The sequence below is a fragment of the Phoxinus phoxinus genome, assembly GCF_949152265.1.
Source record: "Phoxinus phoxinus genome assembly, chromosome: 23".
Classification (NCBI taxonomy): Eukaryota; Metazoa; Chordata; class Actinopteri; order Cypriniformes; family Leuciscidae; genus Phoxinus; species Phoxinus phoxinus.
Genome location: NC_136898.1, coordinates 26,803,455 through 26,819,764, shown reverse-complemented (window position 1 = coordinate 26,819,764; position 16,310 = coordinate 26,803,455).

The following is a 16,310-nucleotide window of genomic DNA, read 5'->3' as shown; positions in this document are numbered from 1 at the left end:
TTATTCATTCGAAACTAGCACTTATTTATTAGATACTAGTACTTATTCATTAGATACTAGTACTTATTTCAATAGTGACTAGTAACTATTCTTTTGTTACAAATTTTTTTTTTTTGCCATTGACTTCTATGGGATCTGTCATTCAGATATCAACTATTCAGTTCTGACTATGGCAAGCCGTTTTAACATTTAATCATTTCAACCGACTAGTATCTATTTTCATGCTACTAGTACTTATTTTTTAGATACCAGTATCTATTCCATTAAGTACTAGTACTTATTCATTAGATACTAGTGCTTATTCTTTAGGTACTAGTGCTTATTCTTTAGATACTAGTGCTTATTATTTAGATACTAGTGCTTATTCTTTAGATACTAGTGCTTATTATTTAGATACTAGTGCTTATTATTTAGATACTAGTACTTATTCATTAGATACTAGTACTTATTCATTAGATACTAGTACTTATTCAATAGATACTAGTGCCTATTTATTAGATACTAGTATTTATTCCAAATGTTACTAGTAAGATTTAAAATTTTACTAGTAAGATTTTTAATTGAACTCTACCATGGCCGTTCTGACTAGTCATAACATAAGACTAGTAAAAAAGCAGTTGTGACTAGTAAAATAAGAATAGTTACTAGTAACAATTACAAAAGATACTAGTGTCTAATAAATAGTTACTAGTATCTATTGAATAAGTACTAGTATCTAATGAATAAGTACTAGTATCTAATTAATAGATACTAGTATCTAAATAATAAGCACTAGTATCTAAATAATAAGCACTAGTATCTAAAGAATAAGCACTAGTATCTAAATAATAAGCACTAGTATCTAAAGAATAAGCACTAGTACCTACTAACTAACTAATTCCTGAGTCATGATCATGATCGAGGACTCATGGGCCAGAAATATGTTTAGTAGGTCAAATATAGACCACTGTCTGGCTGTTGTAACATGAGGAGTCTATGAGTATCTATAGAAAGGTCAAGATCGAGCACTCTTTGGCCAGAAAACCGGTCAGATGCCTCAAGTGGAGGAGTTTAAGTATCTTGGGGTCTTGTTCACGAGTGTGGGAAGGATGGAACGGGAGATTGACAGACAGATCGGTGCAGCTGCTGCAGTAATGCGGTCGATGTACCGGTCTGTCGTGGTGAAGAAGGTAAGCTGCAAGGCAAAGCTCTCGATTTACCGGTCAATCTACATTCCTACTCTCACCTATGGTCATGAGCTGTGGGTCAGGACCGAAAGGACAGGATCCCGGATACAGGCGGCCGAAATGAGCTTTCTCCGCAGGGTGGCTGGGCGATCCCTTAGAGATAGGGTAAGGAGCTCGGTCACTCGGGAGGAGCTCAGAGTAGAGCAGCTGCTCCTCCACATCGAGAGGGGTCAGCTGAGGTGGCTCGGGCATCTGCGCCTTCCCGGGAAGGTGTTCCGGGCGCGTCCCACTGGGAGGAGACCCCGGGGAAGACCTAGGACACGCTGGAGAGACTATGTCTCCCGGCTGGCCTGGGAATGCCTCGGTGTCCCCCTGGAAGAGCTGGAGGAAGTGCCTAGGGAGAGGGAAGTCTGGGCATCTCTGCTTAGACTGCTGCCCCCGCGACCCGGCCCCGGATAAGCGGAAGAAGATGGATGGATGGAGGTCAGATACCGACTAACTCATTATGACTGAACTAGCCTCAGAAGGATTTCTTGTCCTCTGGTTCTCCCTAGTGGACAATATTAGTAAAACATTTTGTAGTCCGTTAGCCATTAGCCAAAATATTTTTCTAACTCCTCCTAAACCACTTGACTGATTCACATGACATTTCGCATGTATCATCTATGACACTTATGACAAAAACTATATCTTTTAAACCATTTGATGAATCCAAATTCTTTTGATAACTTTTTCTCTACAGGGTCTCTAGATGATACATACAACATTTGGTGTTGTGTGGTCTAGGAGGAGATTAAAAAAGTATGTTTATAAAAATGCTCAAAATAGCAGAATAATTTTATGCTGAGATATACCTTTTGTTTAGCTTCAGGAATCAGAGGGAAAAGAAAGTTCAAGACTGTGGGGAACTCTTTGGCCAGAAATATGTTCAGTTGCTCATATATGGACTGTTGTATGACTGATGTAACATCAGAAGAAGTCTATGAGTATGTAGTAAGTCAATGTTCAAGAACTCTTTGGCCAGAAATATGTTCAGTTGGTCAAATATGGACCATTTAGCTGATTTAACATCAGAGGAAGTCTATAAGAATATATAGCAAAATAACTTTTGAGGACCCTTTGGCTAAAAATATATTCATTAGGTCATATGGATGGACTACTACATGGCTGATGCAACATCAGAAGGAGTCAATGAGTATGTATGCCCTTACGAAAAATACGTTTATTCAAGTGTGCTGTTAGTATACTTCTTTTAAACAAAAAAAAAAAATCACAAGCAATGACCACGGCACAACTATGAATGTTGGAGAATTATTTATTGAAGATAATTAGTATCTTCAATACTAATTATTTGGTGTTGATCTGTTGGCGTTGATCTGGTGTTGGTGTTGATATGGGTGTTGATCTGAGTGTTGGTGTTGATCTGAGTGTTGGTGTTGATCTGGGTGTTGATCTGAGTGTTGGTGTTGATCTGAGTGTTGGTGTTGATCTGGGTGTTGGTGTTGATCTGGGTGTTGATCTCTGTGTTGGTGTTGATCTGGGTGTTGGTGTTGATCTGGGTGTTGGTGTTGATCTGGGTGTTGATCTGGGTGTTGGTGTTGATCTGGGTATTGGTGTTGATCTAGGTGTTGGTGTTGATTTGAGTGTTGGTGTTGATCTGGGTGTTGGTGTTGATCTGGGTGTTGGTGTTGATCTGGGTGTTGATCTGGGTGTTGATCTGGGTGTTGGTGTTGATCTGGGTGTTGGTGTTGATCTGAGAGTTGGTGTTAATTTGAGTGTTGGTGTTGATCTGGGTGTTGGTGTTGATCTGAGTGTTGGTGTTGATCTGAGTGTTGGTGTTGATCTGGGTGTTGGTGTTGATCTGGGTGTTGGTGTTGATCTGGGTGTTGGTGTTGATCTGGGTGTTAATGTTGATCTGGGTGTTGGTGTTGATCTCTGTGTTGGTGTTGATCTGAGTGTTGGTGTTGATCTCAGTGTTGGTGTTGATCTCGGTGTTGGTGTTGATCTCTGTGTTGGTGTTGATCTCTGTGTTGGTGTTGATCTGGGTGTTGGTGTTGATCTGGGTGTTGGTGTTGATCTCTGTGTTGGTGTTGATCTGGGTGTTGGTGTTGATCTGGGTGTTGGTGTTGATCTCTGTGTTGGTGTTGATCTGGGTGTTGGTGTTGATCTGGGTGTTGGTGTTGATCTGGGTGTTGGTGTTGATCTGGGTGTTGGTGTTGATTTGAGTGTTGGTGTTTATTCTGGGTGTTGGTGTTGATCTCTGTGTTGGTGTTGATCTGGGTGTTGGTGTTGATCTGGGTGTTGGTGTTGATCTGGGTGTTGGTGTTGATCTGAGTGTTGGTGTTGATCTGGGTGTTGGTGTTGATTTAGGTGTTGGTGTTGATCTGAGTGTTGGTGTTGATCTGGGGGTTGGTGGTGATCTGAGTGTTGGTGTTGATCTGGGTGTTGGTGTTGATCTGGGTGTTGGTGTTGATCTGAGTGTTGGTGTTGATCTGGGTGTTGGTGTTGATCTGGGTGTTGGTGTTGATCTGGGTGTTGGTGTTGATCTGGGTGTTGGTGTTGATCTCTGTCTTGGTGTTGAACTCTCTGTTGGTGTTGATCTCTGTGTTGGTGTTGATCTCTGTGTTGGTGTTGATCTCTGTGTTGGTGTTGATCTCTGTGTTGGTGTTGATCTGGGTGTTGGTGTTGATCTGGGTGTTGATCTTGATCTGGGTGTTGGTGTTGATCTAGGTGTTGGTGTTGATCTGGGTGTTTTTGTTGATCTGGGTGTTGATGTTGATCTGGGTGATGGTGTTGATCTGAGTGTTGGTGTTGATCTGGGTGTTGGTGTTGATCTCTGTGTTGTTGTTGATCTGGGTGTTGGTTTTGATCTTAGTGTTGGTGTTGATCTGGGTGTTGGTGTTGATCTGGGTGATGGTGTTGATCTGGGTGTTGGTGTTGATCTCTGTGTTGGTGTTGTTCTCTGTGTTGGTGTTGTTCTCTGTGTTGGTGTTGATCTCTGTGTTGGTGTTGATCTGGGTGATGGTGTTGATCTGGGTGTTGGTGTTGATCTCTGTGTTGGTGTTGATCTGGGTGTTGGTGTTGATCTGGGTGATGGTGTTGATCGGGTGATGGTGTTGATCGGGTGATGGTGTTGATCTGGGTGATGGTGTTGATCTGGGTGTTGGTGTTGATCTCTGTGTTGGTGTTGATCTCTGTGTTGGTGTTGATCTCTGTGTTGGTGTTGATCTGGGTGTTGGTGTTGATCTCTGTGTCGGTGTTGATCTGGGTGATGGTGTTGATCGGGTGATGGTGTTGATTGGGTGATGGTGTTGATCTGGGTGATGGTGTTGATCGGGTGATGGTGTTGATCTGGGTGTTGGTGTTGATCTGGGTGTTGGTGTTGATCTGAGTGTTGGTGTTGATCTGGGTGATGGTGTTGATCTGAGTGTTGATCTGAGTGATCTGAGTGATGGTGTTGATCGGGTGATGGTGTTGATCTGGGTGATGGTGTTGATCGGGTGATGGTGTTGATCTGGGTGATGGTGTTGATCTGGGTGTTGGTGTTGATCTGGGTGTTGGTGTTGATCTGGGTGTTGGTGTTGTCGATCTGGGTGTTGGTGTTGATCTGAGTGTTGTTGTTGATCTGGGTGATGGTGTTGATCTGAGTGTTGGTGTTGATCTGGGTGATGGTGTTGATCGGGTGATGGTGTTGATCTGGGTGTTGATCGGGTGTTGGTGTTGATCTGAGTGTTGGTGTTGGTGTTGATCTGGGTGATGGTGTTGATCTGAGTGTTGGTGTTGATCTGGGTGTTGGTGTTGATCTGGGTGTTGGTGTTGATCGGGTGTTGGTGTTGATCTGGGTGTTGGTGTTGATCTGAGTGTTGGTGTTGATCTGAGTGTTGGTGTTGATCTGAGTGTTGGTGTTGATCTGGGTGATGGTGTTGATCGGGTGATGGTGTTGATCGGGTGATGGTGTTGATCTGGGTGTTGGTGTTGATCGGGTGTTGGTGTTGATCTGAGTGTTGGTGTTGATCTGGGTGATGGTGTTGATCTGAGTGTTGGTGTTGATCTGAGTGATGGTGTTGATCGGGTGATGGTGTTGGTGTTGATCTGGGTGTTGATCTGGGATAATGTGATAGAACATTAAACACTAACAGATCTCCCCTATGTTAATATTGAGCAAAATACATTAAATAACACTAACAACTTTGACATTTGCTCTTCTTTTAACAGTCAGAAGCAAAGCATGCTGGGAACTAGAAATCTGTTGTAACCTGGTTGTAACTCATTCCGAGAATGTGTGTGCAATATATGTACACAATAAAGGATAAAACTTTGAGAATATTACATGTAATGCTATTTTTGTCTTCATTTATACATTTTTTATATGTATTAATATATAGCCATACATAGTCAATGCATATATTGCAGTATTTTAAAAAATATAAGCACTAGTTTCCCATCAATGGAAACGTATTATGTAATATATTATTTTGGAATTTAAAAGGTTTTCTGGTATGTGTGAGTTTTTGGGGTCATTGTGCTTATGATTGGCCAAACACCATTAATATTATAATTAATTACTACCTCAGCACAGTGATAGTCTCTTGGTTAAATGCTTTTACAACTGGCTTATAAATATGAAACTTTAATCATGTGAAAAACTAAAAAATATAAGAAATATTTTACCTGTTGTTCTATATATGTGTTTATGCTGCATGAGTAAATATATCTGCAATATATTACACAATACAAATGCAGCAGTACCATGTCTGATCATATATCTATATATCCTGAAGTGTATTACTGAATATAAAATTACATACATAATGATATATTAGTAAATATATTGACAATATATAAAAAGCGTCAATTCCTTCTTTATTATTCAATATATTGTAATATATTATTCTGTATGTGTTCAAATAAACTGTTAAATCATTTAATGTATTGAGCATTCATATATAGGGAAATATATTTTCTTTTCGTAGGGGTGGTCACCCAATATACATACAGTTAGGGAGAAATTAAATAACTTAAACCGTGATTTTGGCAATAGTGCTGCCCACTCAAAGTCAGTCATTCCCTGCGTGACTTGCAAAGGCTTGCGTTTTTGTCTGGTCTCGCCACATGGTGTCACTGTGGCCTCAAAGCTTCAGCACTGCCACTCTGAGCTCGATTACTATGTCTGAGCTAAAACCCACCCCCCTCATTAGCATACAGAGGAAGAAATGGAGAAATTAACAAATGTAGACAAATACAAATATACATAAATAAATGTGGAAATGAAACAAAAAATGTGGAAAAAATACAATTATACATAACTTAGGAAGTAATTTTTTTTTTTTTACATTTCTTTGTATATTAAATGTGTATAAATTTATGTGTGTGTTTTTTTTTACATGTCTTCGTATATTTCTTTCTCTATTGTTACGTCAGTAATGGCCTTCCGTTCGGAGAACATGAGCTCTGCTTGCTGTTGAAACGGCGCCGTGCTTCGGTTCCTCCATCCTGGCTCATATATTCCGTTCACTTTGACCCCGTTTTATGTTCGTGTTACGATGATGAATTGTCAGAGTAAAAAAAGTTGCTTGTCTGGAAAATATCGTATTTGTTTGTTGTCGCCTAAATATAATTTATTTTTAAGCAATATTCTCATCAGTGTTATATCAGCTTCGACACAATTAAAATTGTTCACTCAAACGATTCGTTCACATTTATTCAGAATGAGGCAGTTGTCTATGGGTCATTGAATCTTTGACTCAAATCATTCACAATGCTAAATGTTGCTGTGAGATTTGTGGTTCTGCTGCGATCTTTATTTTGAACTATTTACAATTGCTTAATTACATTTTCAATGACTTAAATGCTACTATTTATTGAACTGTTGTATGAAATCAGTGTCAGATTTTCAATCGATGGTATTCCGGAAAAAACTCTACGTCATGTGGGATTGCTTAATTTAAATGTGTTAAAAATATAAAAACTCCACATTTTGAATGTTTAGTGCAGTAAGTTAACAGTTTATTTGTGTGCTGCTCTGATTTGTTTCGATTTCTCCACGAGTGACTACGCAAATCTGAACCTTGTATCATCAGTACATTATATACAGTGCCTTGCGAAAGTATTTTGTGAAGAATCAACAACAAGTGGGACACAATCATGAAGTGGAACGAAATTTATTGGATATTTCAAACTTTTTTAACAAATAAAAAACTGAAAAATTGAGCGTGCAAAATTATTTGGCCCCCTTAAGTTAATACTTTGTAGCGCCACCTTTTGCTGCGATTACAGCTGTAAGTCGCTTGGGGTATGTCTCTATCAGTTTTGCACATCGAGAGACTGAAATTTTTGCCCATTCCTCCTTGCAAAACAGCTCGAGCTCAGTGAGGTTGGATGGAGAGCGTTTGTGAACAGCAGTTTTCAGTTCTTTCCACAGATTCTCGATTGGATTCAGGTCTGGACTTTGACTTGGCCATTCTAACACCTGGATATGTTTATTTGTGAACGATTCCATTGTAGATTTTGCTTTATGTTTTGGATCATCGTCTTGTTGGAAGACAAATCTCCGTCCCAGTCTCAGGACTTTTGCAGACTCCATCAGGTTTTCTTCCAGAATGGTCCTGTATTTGGCTCCATCCATCTTCCCATCAATTTTAACCATCTTCCCTGTCCCTGTTGAAGAAAAGCAGGCCCAAACCATGATGCTGCCACCACCATGTTTGACAGTGGGGATGGTGTGTTCAGGGTGATGAGCTGTGTTGCTTTTACGCCAAACATAACGTTTTGCATTGTTGCCAAAAAGTTCCATTTTGGTTTCATCTGACCAGAGCACCTTCTTCCACATGTTTGGTGTGTCTCCCAGGTGGCTTGTGGCATACTTTAAACGACACTTTTTATGGATATCTTTAAGAAATGGCTTTCTTCTTGCCACTCTTCCATAAAGGCCAGATTTGTGCATTATACGACTGATTGTTGTCCTATGGACAGAGTCTCCCACCTCAGCTGTAGATCTCTGCAGTTCATCCAGAGTGATCATGGGCCTCTTGGCTGCATCTCTGATCAGTCTTCTCCTTGTGAGCTGAAATTTAGAGGGACGGCCGGGTCTTGGTAGATTTGCAGTGGTCTGATACTCCTTCCATTTCAATATTATCGCTTGCATACTGGAATTTACTCTGTTGGCGGCGCCCTTGCCGGCAGCGGCTGTGATGGTTCACGGTAGAAATGTAGATAAAGGTTTTAAAAACACCAATCGAGATCCAACCGAGAGAAGGTTGGCGTATAATCGGCGCGATTTCTTTTTTTTAATGGTGTTTTTGATTTGTTTTATGCTACATTTTAGCTGTGAACTTTGCACGTAATTTCATACTACAGTGTACTGTGGAATGACAATGTGGTGGCGATTTTATGATATTCACTGATCTTTAGTAAAATATAGATGATTCAAAGAATGTCACATGTGTGACTCTCACTTGTAGTGAGAGAAGATTCTTTTTATGTACTTGGGAAGGCAGAAGGGAGAGACACTCCAGAGAACAGACGAACAAGGACCTCTGACCTAGATGTCAGAAGGCCATTTGGTGAAGGAGGGTGGAAAACTACTGGTAGGAAGGCTCTGGCAGGAAGAAAGCTGGTTCAGTCTGTCTGGGGGTGTGTCACTCTTCCGCACAGGGTAACAACTGTGTATTAGACTGCTCCTATTCTTGCTAGAATAAATACTTCTAATTTTTATAATTTGACTGGTCTCCCTTACGCAGTGATGTTTGTTTGATGAATTTCAACAATTTGGTGTCAGAATAGTGGGATTCCTTGGACGATGCCTCCTGGACCTGAGATCGGACGGTGTTTGGCCACCTGGACTGAGTAAGTTCCAGCTCTACCTCGTAAACTTGAGAGAGAGAGGCCGGCCGATGTCAGAGCTAATTAGGGGGAGCCAAGAAAGTCGTAACAGATTTTTTTTGGTAAACCGTAATTAGGAGGACACTAATAGTGTAACCCGTCCGATTTGGGTTAAAAGAAAGATCGGGTTTGTCGGGGACGCCTGACAAATAAAGAGAACGCGCATAAAAGAGAAATCCACAGAGAATAGATAAGCGGCCAATATGGGGAAGTCTGAAAAGCAAGCTTGCGAAATTTGGTACACCGGTGTTTTGTCAAATGAAATAAAATTAAGGGCAGAAATGTATGATATTGAGCGCCACAAGATTAAAGATGGTGCGGGAATCAGTTGAACAGGGCAGTGAGAAACAGAAAGGTTGTTGTGTCTGCGTTCAACGTGTGTAAAAGTGTGAAAAGACAATGAGTTGTTGGCTTGAAGCAGATAAAAGAGAACAGAGTCTATGTAGAATGTATTGCCATATAGTAAGATTGAATATAACTGATAAAAGGGTTTTTATTTTTCATCCATTAGATGGATGCATGACATTAGATGTCAGAAGATTTTGTTTGTAACAAAAGTTGAAGTAGCAAGCAGCAATAAGGCTGTCTTTGTGAAGGATTGAGATTTGAGTAATATGATATTTTGGTTTCTGTAAAAACAGTAGAGATAAGTGGTACTGAGACAGTAATGATAATACTTGTTGAATCTGCAGACTAACCATTTTGAGAAGAAAACAACTGTAGAAAATGTATGTTATGAAAATAACATTTCTGATAAAATGTATGGAACTATTTATGAACGCCTGTTAAGTCAGACTAAGAAATGGTATGAAAAGTGAGGTTCAGATTAAAAATAATAATAAGGTATTGCGTATGATTAACAGGGATTAACATGAGATAAAGATAATGAATGTTTCATTAAGCAAAATGGGGAACAATTCTATATTTTAGTGGTAAAATAAAGAGTGAAATTATGTTTATTTTTAGTTTGACAACCATTGTCTTTTGAACCTAAAGACTCCAGCTGGGAGTACAGCAACAGCGCGTGCTTATTCAGCCCGGCTTCCGGATGTTAAATGTGTATTTGCTATTGTAATCAGTGTTGTTGATGATAATACCGAATTAGAGAGATGTAAAGACATATTTTGGAATTCAATAATGTAAAATGTCGGATATTTTGTTTGATATTAAGTCATTGAGGGAAAAAAGACATTGTCTGTTTTATAAAGGAAATTATGGGTCGGGGATAATTTCCCTGGACAAGTGTTAAAGTTTAAACAGAAACTTGTGAAAACAACTTAGAAACAATTTATGCATTTCCGTGCAGTTTATGAAAATGAATGTTCTGCCAATAATGATGAAGATTATGATTTGGCTAGTGATTGAATCCGCCACTGGTGGACTGTTAAAAGAATAGAGAGAACAGCTTATCAGCTGTGTTTACATTCCTGATTGGGACACTGCTTCAAGTGTGTGCAGTAAGTTGGAGCTGTTTTGAAAGCTCACAGAGAGATCAAGTGTGCAGTAGGCAAGGGGACAGAGAATGCTTTAATTGGGGTCAGTGGGGTCATTTAGCAGTAACTGTAAATGCCCACTCAGAAAGGTGTAAAAGAAAGTTGATGGAATGTGAAAGTGACGTGTATTAATGTGGGTTTGAAAGTAGAACAGGATTTGAAGATGATATTAAAGTTTTCGTCTGAGAAAGAACTAAGAATGTGAATGCAGTGCTAAGTAAATGAAAGAGAAAAGAAAGTTGATAGATGGAAGTCGTAAGTAGATTGAAAGAGAAAAGAAAGTTGAAAGATTTAAGTCGTAAGGAAATCATTTTAAAAGGAAAATAACTAAAGTACCAGCAAAATGTAAAATTACAGATAAGAAAAATATTTGTAAAAGTAAAGGTAACTAAAAAGATGATTGTCTTTTAATGAAACGTTATTGAGAACTAGAATAACTATTTGTATTTAAGATCAAATAAGCAGAAGCAGTAGCACTGGGTTGCTAAATGTAAAAACAATTTTGTAGAAATGGATCTGATTAAACAAACAGCTTGGAAATTGACCATGAAGGAACTAGAAGCTGATGTTTTGGTTTCAAAAGATAAGCTTGGGACTTGGCTGAAACTGTATGACAGTCTCAATATGAGTGGAATTTGTAATGTCTAAATTCCCTGTATGAGTTAAAGACAACTATAAAATTATTTTATATTGAAAACGTATGTAATTGCTGGCAAAGATGCCTTAAACTGGGCTAGAATTAAAAGATAAAGTAGCTAAAGTAGAGAATGTTTAGGGATGAGAAACAGTGTACCAAGTCCTGAAGGCCTCAGAGTCTCTCTCTCATTCAATGTCAGAAGGCTGTTATCTTAGCCTGTCGTGACGATAAGCTATTTATAGTAAAGCACAGTGTTTCAGTTGAAAATTATAGACACAGATGTTAAAAGAAATCATGTTAAAGGAAATCATTGCCATTCAGAGGGCAATTAGTACTTAAATATTTTAGATTGTAAAACGGAATGACTTAAAAGAAGTCTTTAAAATAATAATGTAGACCTGAATGACAGAAATGACATTTTTGTACTTGTTATTTTAGGACCAGTCTTTGTCTGATCTTAGCCTTCACCATGACACAGGACCTATGACCATGGCTATAGATGTACACTGAATAGACGGATGTGAATAAAGTTCACTGAGATTTTGTTGATTCGGACAGGTCTAACAGATTTGTTATTAAATACTGTTGTTATTAACCTGTCTCCCTTAACATTTATTAGGCAGTCGAGATGGAGGTGACTCTTGAATGTGCCTTTCCTAAGCTCCAGAAAAACAGCTGAGTTCTGTTGAAGAAACTGATTGGGAATGAGCGGGTCAGAGTGTGTACGAGTGGCCTACCCAACGACGGGGCAGATCTTCCTGGCCAGGGGACTATACCTAAGGCAGGGAGGTCACGCAATAACACTGGACACCTCCGGATGGAGGTGTTAATATGTGAGAAAGGTATGAGAGTTGAGCGCTGATTACTGGAGGTCAACTGGGGTCAGCAGATCATTGGGAGGTCAGATGCTTTGTGAGGAATCGCGACGGTCTGACCCAAGAGAATGTGAGTTCCTCTCTATATCACTCACCAGAGAAAAACCCCCGCAATTCACTGTATGGCTTGTTTTTAATTGTGACAAGTCTGATGGAAATTATAGATAGAGCAAATGGGAAATGTGCTTTCAAGAGTCAGCTGAGACCATGAGGTGATTGTCCTTATTTGTTGGGGAGACAGTAACAAAACTTATTAATTTATATCAGGAACATGATGTTGGTTGCCTTATGGGCAAGGAAAATTATAGAAGTTGATTTCAAACTAATATGTCTATAGGATGGTTTTAACTCCTGAAGATCATTAGACATGGTGGTGGATAAAGATTAAGACAGTTTTTGTAGAGTTTGGATAATAAAGGTGAATTGAATTTATACAAGATAACCTTAGAAAATGATAGCATAATGTATTTTAGATTGTTGTAATGGTTCTAATTTGAGTTAAACATTTGTGAACTATTAAGGGTTCTATGATTAATTAAGTTTCAGTCTTAGGAGGCTGTTGAAAAGATTATTTGTGTATAGTGAGAGAGACTGCTTGAGGGATTGGTGCTCTGTCTGTCTTTCTGTTATCAGGCCTGGTAAGGCAAGCTTAAACAAAATAATGATAATGAACCAAAACAACCCAGCTGACTTTTCTAAAGACAAAATAATGAACATTTTGAAACGGTTTGAAAGGCCATGTAAAATTATATAAAATCTACAGGAAAATGTGAAGTTTAAATCTTATTTAAACCTTATATATTATAATTAGAGTTAATAAAAAACCGAACATTGGAAATTAGCAGTTAACATATGCGTGTCTAGCATGAGTGTGTGAGATGGTGACAGCACTTTATGTCTTGTAGGTTAGTTTAGGGCAGCTATTCCACCTGAATAGTGAGTATATTGTGTCTTTAACCTCTGGAGAGTGTTTTATCATTACAGATGGGTTAAGGCAAGTGACACATTTTAAAGAAGGCAAATGCTGAGTGAATCTGATGAGAAGATGATAGAGAACATGGGACGAGCTTTAAGTTGATTGGTCGTCATGCTCGGTCTGGTAGTAATTACTTTTGTCATTTATGATGTGGATTTGAATTACTTTTGGATAAGTTTAGGTATTTATATAAATTGGAATTGTGGAGTGGGTTGAAATAAAAGAAGATGTTATAGATTTGACGGCAACAACAAAGTCAATATCAAATTATCCAGAGAGCCATTTATGATTGTTGTAAACAGGAGGAGAATGTTGTTGTTTTTTTGACTGACATTGACCAAGTCTGTACAAGCACGACCTGACGACTTTTAAAAATGGTTGCGAGACAAAACAACAGGCCTGAAAAGCAGGATACGCGGTGAGACTGAGGGCCGTTGCCCTTCAAATACTTCGATAAGAAAATGAAATTGTGGCTTTAAGTGAAGAATGTAATATTTTGTTTCAGAGGCAGAGAAAGATGTCTGGAGGAAATTTGTCTGAAGGACAACGCTTGGGTGTTAAATGTAGACACTATGTTAAATGTTATGTTAAATTGATGATCGAGTTGTGTCGACCATCAAAAGGGGGATGCTTTATGTTTTATTAGGAATAAATGTTGGAAGAACACTAAGGGTAATTGGGTAAAAGCCCTGAAAGAAGCCATTTTTCTGCCTAACAAAATTGCTGTCTGGATTGTTTCAACAGGACGTTTCCAAGGGCATCAAAGGCCGTGGCAGCACAGACTTTACTATCTGACAATAACCTCGAAATTTGTTTTTCTTTACAGAGAGCATGCAGGATTGGTAGACAGGGGAAAATGTGCCCAATGAAATAATGGCTACGGATGAATTTTGCTAACTGTCCTGGTCTGGGTTATTATTGTGGCAGAAAGCTACACCTTGTACAGCATAACTAAAAATTTTCCTTTTGCAGAATGTCAGGATGGATTGCATCAAGCTGAACTGATTCTGTTTTCCAAATGTATGAATATTGACTTGTGAACGATATGTGTTTTTCAGGGGAAAAGGACTCTGACTCTAATAAGCAAGAAATGTCTAATGATAATATGTTTCAGTTTGTAAACAGATGGTGAAAATTCCACAGGTCACACCAAAAGGGACGAGGGAAAGACAAGCGGTCACTAACAAAATACTAAAGGTCTCCATTCACAGGTGACAGCAAGCAGGAAATGGTTCATTCCAGTGGGGGTGCGGTGGTGATCTCAGGAGATCAGTGTGACACCTGGGTCCAAGCCACTCACCTACACCAACAGGCCGCAACCATCCCATTAGTCCATGGGGCGAACGTATTGATATACAGAAAATATTTAAGGCAAATGTTTTCAGGAAGAGAAGATCCATTAATTAATTTAAATTATAGGGATTATTATGGAAGCTTATTACGTAGAACCACTGCCTGATTGAATTAAAAGTTAAAGGTAAAATAACAAAATATGGTTAGGGAAATGGATATGGGGAAAATGTTGAATGTGTATGAGTTATGATTGTATGTGTTATTCTGATAATTTTGTTATTCAGGGGTGAAATGAGAAAACTGGAATGTCTGTTCAATTGGTGAAAATGACAGTCTATCCGAATGATGATGATGAACAAAATTATGCAGATGATTCAAGTAGAGATTACAGTTAAATGTGTTGATGTTTTCTTTTTCTTTCTGAGAACGATTGATATGTAAGGAGGGTCAAAAGCAGCAGTCATCCGTGTTACGAGATGGCGTACAAGGAGAGGGTTTGAAACTGAGGGATTTTTAATTTTTTTTAATTTTTTTATGCTTTTACCATTTGCATTTTATTTGTTTGTTTTCCTACTGTGTTATAACTATTTATTCCTTACTAGTGTGACTGAGGGTCTGCTTGTCAGAAGCTCGGGAACACTGTTTCCCAGTTTAGCCCGGCATTAGTAAATTGTTTACTTGCTTGCAAAAAAATTATGGGGCTTCCCCCCACAAAAACAGCCTTATGCTTCTTCATTCTAAACTTTTTCTTCACAGGTTCAAGGAGAGTGATTTTTATGATGTAATGACTTGAACTTGCATTTATTATTACTATTATTACAAATGTTTGATTTATCAAAGATCAGAGAATGATAAACAGAGAGGAGTTGTGGTGGCGATTTTATGATATTCACTGATCTTTAGTAAAATATGGATGATTCAACAGAATGTCACATGTGTGACTCTCACTTGTAGTGAGAGAAGATTCTTTTTATGTACTTGGGAAGGCAGAAGGGAGAGACACTCCAGAGAACAGACGAACAAGGACCTCTGACCTAGATGTCAGAAGGCCATTTGGTGAAGGAGGGTGGAAAACTACTGGTAGGAAGGCTCTGGCAAGGAAGAAGACCTTGGAGATTAGGATAAAAAGCTGGTTCAGTCTGTCTGGGGGTGTGTCACTCTTCTGCACAGGGTAACAACTGTGTATTAGACTGCTCCTATTCTTGCAAGAATAAATACTTCTAATTTTTATAATTTGACTCTGAGTCTCCCTTACGCAGTGATGTTTGTTTGATGAATTTTTGCCACAACAACAATAAAGTAAATCTTGAATCTTGCACAGTGCTCCTTGGGATGTTTAAAGCTTGGGAAATCTTTCTGTGTCCAAATCCAGCTTCAAACTTCTCCACAACAGTATCTCAGACCTGCCTCGTGTGTTCCTTTTTCGTCATGATGCTCTCTGTGCTTTAAACGGACCTCTGAGACTATCACAGAGAAGGTGCATGTATACGGACTTGATTACACACAAGTGGATTCTATTTATCATCATTAGTCATTTAGGTCTACATTGGATCATTCAGAGATCCTCACTGAACTTCTGGAGAGAGTTTGCTGCGCTGAAAGTAAAGAGGCTGAATAATTTTGCACACCCAATTTTTCAGTTTTTTATTTGTTAAAAAAGTTTGAAATATCCAATAAATTTAATTTCACTTCATGATTGTGTCCCACTTGTTGTTGATTATTCACAAAAAATTACAGTTTTATATCTTTATGTTTGAAGCCTGAAATGTGGCAAAAGGTCAAAAAGTTCAAGGGGGCCGAATACTTTCGCAAGGCACTGTATTATCAGTGTAAATCACCATCACACTAATTTCCCTTTCACACAGAGATTCCAGAAAATACACAGATAATGTGTCGTTTGATTTTGGTTCATTCACACTGCCAGTGATTTTCCAGGATCTGTGAGTGTGTTCACACGTCAGGATGAGACGTGTAACGTACCCGTCGGAA